This window comes from Aethalodelphis obliquidens, unplaced genomic scaffold, assembly GCF_003676395.1.
Source record: "Aethalodelphis obliquidens isolate GAN/ISIS:26980383/991018 unplaced genomic scaffold, ASM367639v1 scaffold7, whole genome shotgun sequence".
In the NCBI taxonomy this organism is placed as follows: domain Eukaryota; kingdom Metazoa; phylum Chordata; class Mammalia; order Artiodactyla; family Delphinidae; genus Aethalodelphis; species Aethalodelphis obliquidens.
In genome coordinates, this window is record NW_020837951.1 from 36,899,997 (window position 1) to 36,905,996 (window position 6,000).

A 6,000-nucleotide genomic window follows, 5' to 3' on the forward strand; every position below is an offset into this window, starting at 1 on the left:
CACTTTAACTGACCCTGTGACTCAAATTGGAAAGGATTCTCTCTTCCTCCACTATCTTAAATATCAATACATTGTACACATCATGTCAAAGTTACTTCGATTGTGTCCTTCTGTTCTTCCCAGAGTTCCCCATAATGTCTAAAGAAGAAAATTCAATCTATTGACAAGGCCGTCAAGGCTCTCCATGACCTGGCCTCTTGCATCTATTGGGTGAGCTCAGACTGATTCTTAAGACTTAGCTCAAAACAAAATTAATCTGCATATGGGCTCCTCAGTTACTGAGTTATTGTAATCCTGTCTCAGTCCGTGGGTGGGGAAATAGTCTCAAGAGGTGAACTACAGAAACACAAAGGCCTTTTTCTCTTTTCCCTACAACTTCCTCCTTCATATGGTACATCTTTAACTTGTGCTCATCGTTTTACCCCAAGGACCAAAGCTGAGCTGGCTTGAGAGGAGACTGTGTCTGTGGTTTAGAGACCACAGATTAGTGTAGGGAAGTGCATTCTGTGGTTCATATGGAGCTTTAACTTGGAGGCTAGCTTATTGGGTGTGTGTTGTTTGAGGATTCCTTTCATTTTCAGGCACATAAAATGTCTTGGCACCTCTACCGTGGTGCAGGGTGCCCCTTTTGAGAGTGTTTTCCAAGAAGCTTTAGGTAAGGGTGACCAGGCAGGGCCAAATTGTGTTGACGGGCTCCATGCACAATTAAAAGACAACAAAACAGTTCACGTTGACATCAGATGGAGGACGTTTGGTAATCTTTGATCCCCATTTGAGACTTCTAAGTGTCTTCCTCCCTTTCCAACAAGAAAATTCAGTAAACTTGAAAGAAAATCATCTGTGAGTTCCTTCAACTTGTAACTCATAGTCATGATAATCCAGAGGGAATATGCACTGGTGACTTTAAAGGCTACAATCTTTGACAGTCCCAAAGCAGTTCAGCTCTGTAGAAGGTAGTGGAAGAAAGTTTTCTTTCTACTTTGTTGAGGAAATTACTTAGGAATTTAGATGGGTAAAAGGTACCCTTGCCTTATTCCACTTTCTTATTTTCTTAGCCCCCTTTCCTTTTGAAATGTTTAACTGATTTCATGTCAGAGTAGGGAATGCATTCTCCATCCCCATCCTTTGCCCTCCCAGGAAGTCAGTGTATTGATCATCTTTTTGGGCTTCCCCTCCAAAGGACCTCTTTCTGCACTGGAAGCCTCCACACTTAGCTCTTTGTTTTGTTACTGCTGTGTTTAGATTAATTTGGACAGATCTTTGTGCCACACAGGAATTTTTTGTTTTTTTAAGAAAAATCTATAGGTGAAAAATTACTGATTAAACTGTGTGTGCGTCTATGTGCGTGCAACATAAAAGTACATTAGCACCTAAGGAACATGAATCTTGGTTCCTGTAAAACTGCAAATTGATATGGTATTAATAACAAAAAAAGACTTAGCTCAAATATTAATGCCTCTATGAAAATTTATCTGCCTTCCTCTCAAAAACAGAATTAGATGCTTCTCTACTATGTATACATGGTACCCATGCTTTTGTGCTGCACACTTCTATGATAGTATGTTGTTAGTATGTTTCATTGTTAATTGTCTGTATAAACATCTCCCTTTATACACTGTGAATTTCTTGAGAGCAATAATTACATATACTATATTATCACACCTTTGTAGTCTGAGGGTTTAGCACATCTAGCGTTTTTCTGTAGTAAAAGGAACTTGAACTTTCAGGACTTAGAGAACAAAAGCCTTTCTAAGAACATGTGTCTTCCCTCCCATCAGGAAACGTGCACAAGCTTTTTAGATAGCCTCATCCACCAGAAGGCAGAGAGCAGAAGCAAGAACTACAATCCTGCAGCCTGTGGAACAAAAACTACATTCACAGAAAGATAGACAAGATGAAAAGGCAGAGGGCTATGTACCAGATGAAGGAACAAGATAAACCCCAGAAAAACAACTAAATGAAGTGGAGAGAGGCAACCTTCCAGAAAAAGAATTCAGAATAATGATAGTGAAGATGATCCAGGACCTCCGAAAACGAATGGAGGCAAAGATAGAGAAGATGCAAGAAGTTTAACAAAGACCTAGAAGAATTAAAGAACAAACAAACAGAGATGAACAATACAATAACTGAAATGAAAACTACACTAGAAGGAATCAATAGCGGAATAACTGAGGCAGAAGAACGGATAAGTGACCTGGAAGACAGAATGGTGCAATTCACTGCTGCAGAACAGAATAAAGAGAAAAGAATGAAAAGAAATGAAGACAGCTTAGGAGACCTCTGGGACAACATTAAACACAACAACATTCGCATTATAGGGGTCCCAGAAGGAGAAGAGAGAGAGAAAGGATCAGAGAAAATATTTGAAAAGATTATAGTCGAAAACATCCCTAACATGGGAAAGGAAATAGCTGCCCAAGTCTAGGAAAAGCATAGAGTCCCATACAGAATAAATCTAAGGAGAAACACGCCGAGACACATAGTAATCAAATTGGCAAAAATTAAAGACAAAGAAAAATTATTGAAAGTGCCAAGGGAAAAACGACAAATAACATACAACGGAACTCCCAGAAGGTTAACAGCTGATTTCTCAGCAGAAACTCTACAAGCCAGAAGGGAGTGGTATGACATATTTAAAGTGATGAAAGGGAAGAACCTATAACCAAGATTACTTGACCCAGCAAGGACCTCATTCTGATTCGATGGAGAAATCCAAAGCTTTACAGACAAGCAAAAGGTAAGAGAATTCAGCACCACCAAACCAGCTCTACAACAAATGCTAAAGGAACTTCTCTAAGTGGGAAACACAAGAGAAAAAAAGGACCTACAAAAACAAACCAAAACAATTATGAAAATGGTCATAGGAACATACATATCGATAATTACCTTAAACGTGAATGGATTAAATGCTCCAACAAAAAGACACAGGCTTGCTGAATGGATACAAAAACAAGACCCATATATGTGCTCTCTACAAGAGACCCACTTCAGACCTAGGGACACATACAGACTGAAAGTGAGGGAATGGAAAAAGATATTCCATGCAAATGGAAATCAAAAGAAAGCAGGAGTAGCAATACTCATATCAGATAAAATAGACTTTAAAGAATGTGACAAGAGACAAGGAAGGACACTACATAATGATCAAGAGATTAATCCAAGAAGAAGAGATAACAATTATAAATATATATGCACCCAACATAGGAGCACCTCAATACATAAGGCAACTGCTAACAGCTATAAATGAGGAAATCGACAGTAACACAATAATAGTGGGGGACTTTAACATCTCACTTACACCAATGGACAGATCATACAGACAGAAAATTAATAAGGAAACACAAGCTTTAAATGACATAGTACAACAGATAGATTTAATTGATATTTATAGGACATTTCATCCAAAAACAGCAGACTACACTTTCTTCTTGAGTGTGCACGGAACATTCTCCAGGATAGGTCACATCTTGGGTCACAAATCAAGCCTCAGTAAATTTAAGAAAACTGAAATCATATCAAGCATCTTTTCTGACCACAACGCTATGAGATTAGAAATCAGTTACAGGGAAAAAAACCTAAAAAACAAAAAAACACAGAGGCTAAACAATACATTACTAAATAACCAAGAGATCATTGAAGAAATCAAAGAGGAAATCAAAAAATACCTAGAGACAAATGACAATGAAAACACGATGATCCAAAACCTATGGGATACAGCAAAAGCAGTTCTAAGAGGGAAGTTTATAGCAATACAAGCCTACCTCAAGAAACAAGAAACATCTCAAATAAAAAATCTAACCCTACATCTAAAGGAACTAGAGAACGCAGAACAAACAAAAACCAGTTAGCAGGAGGAAAGAAATCATAAAGATCAGAGCAGAAATAAATGAAACAGAAACAAAGAAAAAAATAGCAAATATTAATAAAACTAAAAGCTGGTTCTTTGAGAAGATAAACAAAATTGATAAACCTTTAGACAGACTCATTGAGAAAAAGAGGGAGAGGACTCAAATCAATAAAATTAGAAATGAAAAAGGAGAAGTTACAACAGACACCGCAGAAATATAAAGCATCCTAAGAGACTACTACAAGCAACTCTATGCCAATAAAATGGACAACCTGGAAGAAATGGACAAATTCTTAGAAAGGTATAACCTTCCAAGACTGAAGCAGGAAGAAATAGAAAATATGAACAGACCAATCACCAGTAATGAAATTGAAACTGTGATTAAAAATCTTCCAACAAACAGGGGCTTCCCTGGTGGCGCAGTGGTTGGGAGTCCACCTGCCGATGCAGGGGACGCGGGTTCGTGCCCCGGTCCGGGAAGATCCCACATGCCGTGGAGCGGCTGGGCCCGTGAGCCATGGCCGCTGAGCCTGCGTGTCCGGAGCCTGTGCTCCGCAACGGGAGAGGCCACGACAGTGAGAGGCCCGCGTACCGCAAAAAAAAAAAAAAAAAAAATGTAAAAATCTTCCAACAAACAAAAGTCCAGGACTAGATGGCTTCACGGGTGAATTCTATCACACATTTAGAGAAGAGCTAACACCCATCCTTCTCAAAGTCTTCCAAAAAATTGCACAGGAAGGAACACTCCCAAACTCATTCTGTGAGGCCACCATCACCCTGATACCAAAACCAGACAAAGATACTACAAAAAAAGAAAATTACAGACCAATATCACTGATGAATATAGATGCAAAAATCCTCAACAAAATACTAGCAAACAGAATCCAACAACCCATTAAAAGGATCATACACCATGATCAAGTGGGATTTATCCCAGGGATGCAAGGATTCTTCAATATACACAAATCAATCAATGTGATACACCATATTAACAAATTGAAGAATAAAAACCATATGATCATCTCAATAGATGCAGAAAGAGCTTTTGCCAAAATTCAACACCCACTTATGATAAAAACTCTCCAGAAAGTGGGCATAGAGGGAACCCACCTCAACACAATAAAGGCCATATACGACACACCAAAGCAAACATCATTCTCAATGGTGAAAAACTGAAAGCATTTCCTCTAAGATCAGGAACAAGACAAGGATGTCCACTCCCACCACTATTATTCAACATAGTTTTGGAAGCCCTAGCCACAGCAATCAGAGAAGAAAAAGAAATAGAAGAAAACAAATTGGAAAAGAAGAAGTAAAACTGTCACTGTTTGCAGATGACATGATACTATACATAGAGAATCCTAAAGATGCTACCAGAAAACTACTAGAGCTAATCAGTGAATTTGGTAAAGTTGCAAGATTCAAAATTAATGCACAGAAATCTCTTGCATTCTTATATACTAATGATGGAAGATCTGAAAGAGAAATTAAGGAAACACTCCCATTTACCATTGCAACAAAAGGAATAAAATACCTAGGAATAAACCTACCTGGGGAGACAAAAAACCTGCATGCAGAAAACTATAAGACCCTGATGAAAGAAATTAAAGATGATACCAACAGATGGAGAGATATACCATGTTCTTGGATTGGAAGAATCAACATTGTGAAAATGACTGTACTACCCAAAGCAATCTACAGATTCAATGTAATCCCTATCAAATTACCAATGGCATTTTTCACAGAACTAGAACAAAAAATCTAAAAATTTGTATGAAGACACAAAAGACCCCGAATAGCCAAAGCAGTCTTGAAGGAAAACAATGGAGCTGGAGGAATCAGACTCCCTGACTTCAGACTATAGTGCAAAGCTACAGTAATCAAGACAATATGGTACTGGCACAAAAACAGAAATGTAGATCAATGGAACAGGATAGAAAGCTCAGAGATAAACCCACGCACCTATGGTCAACTAATCTATGACAAAGGAGGCAAAGATATACAATGGAGAAAAGACAGCCTCTTCAATAAGTGGTGCTGGGAAAACTGGACAGCTACATGTAAAAGAATGAAATTAGAACACTCCCTAACACCATACACAAAAATAAACCAAAATGGATTAGAGACCTAAATGTAAGACCAGACACTATAAA

At 38.2% G+C, this 6,000-nt stretch overlaps 1 protein-coding gene across 5 annotated transcripts in view; it reads right to left on the bottom strand.

The window, feature by feature from the left end:
* The window catches only part of UNC13B (unc-13 homolog B), a 226,154-nt gene that overhangs the window by 41,123 nt on the left and 179,031 nt on the right, over window positions 1-6,000 (bottom strand). The window lies entirely within an intron of this gene.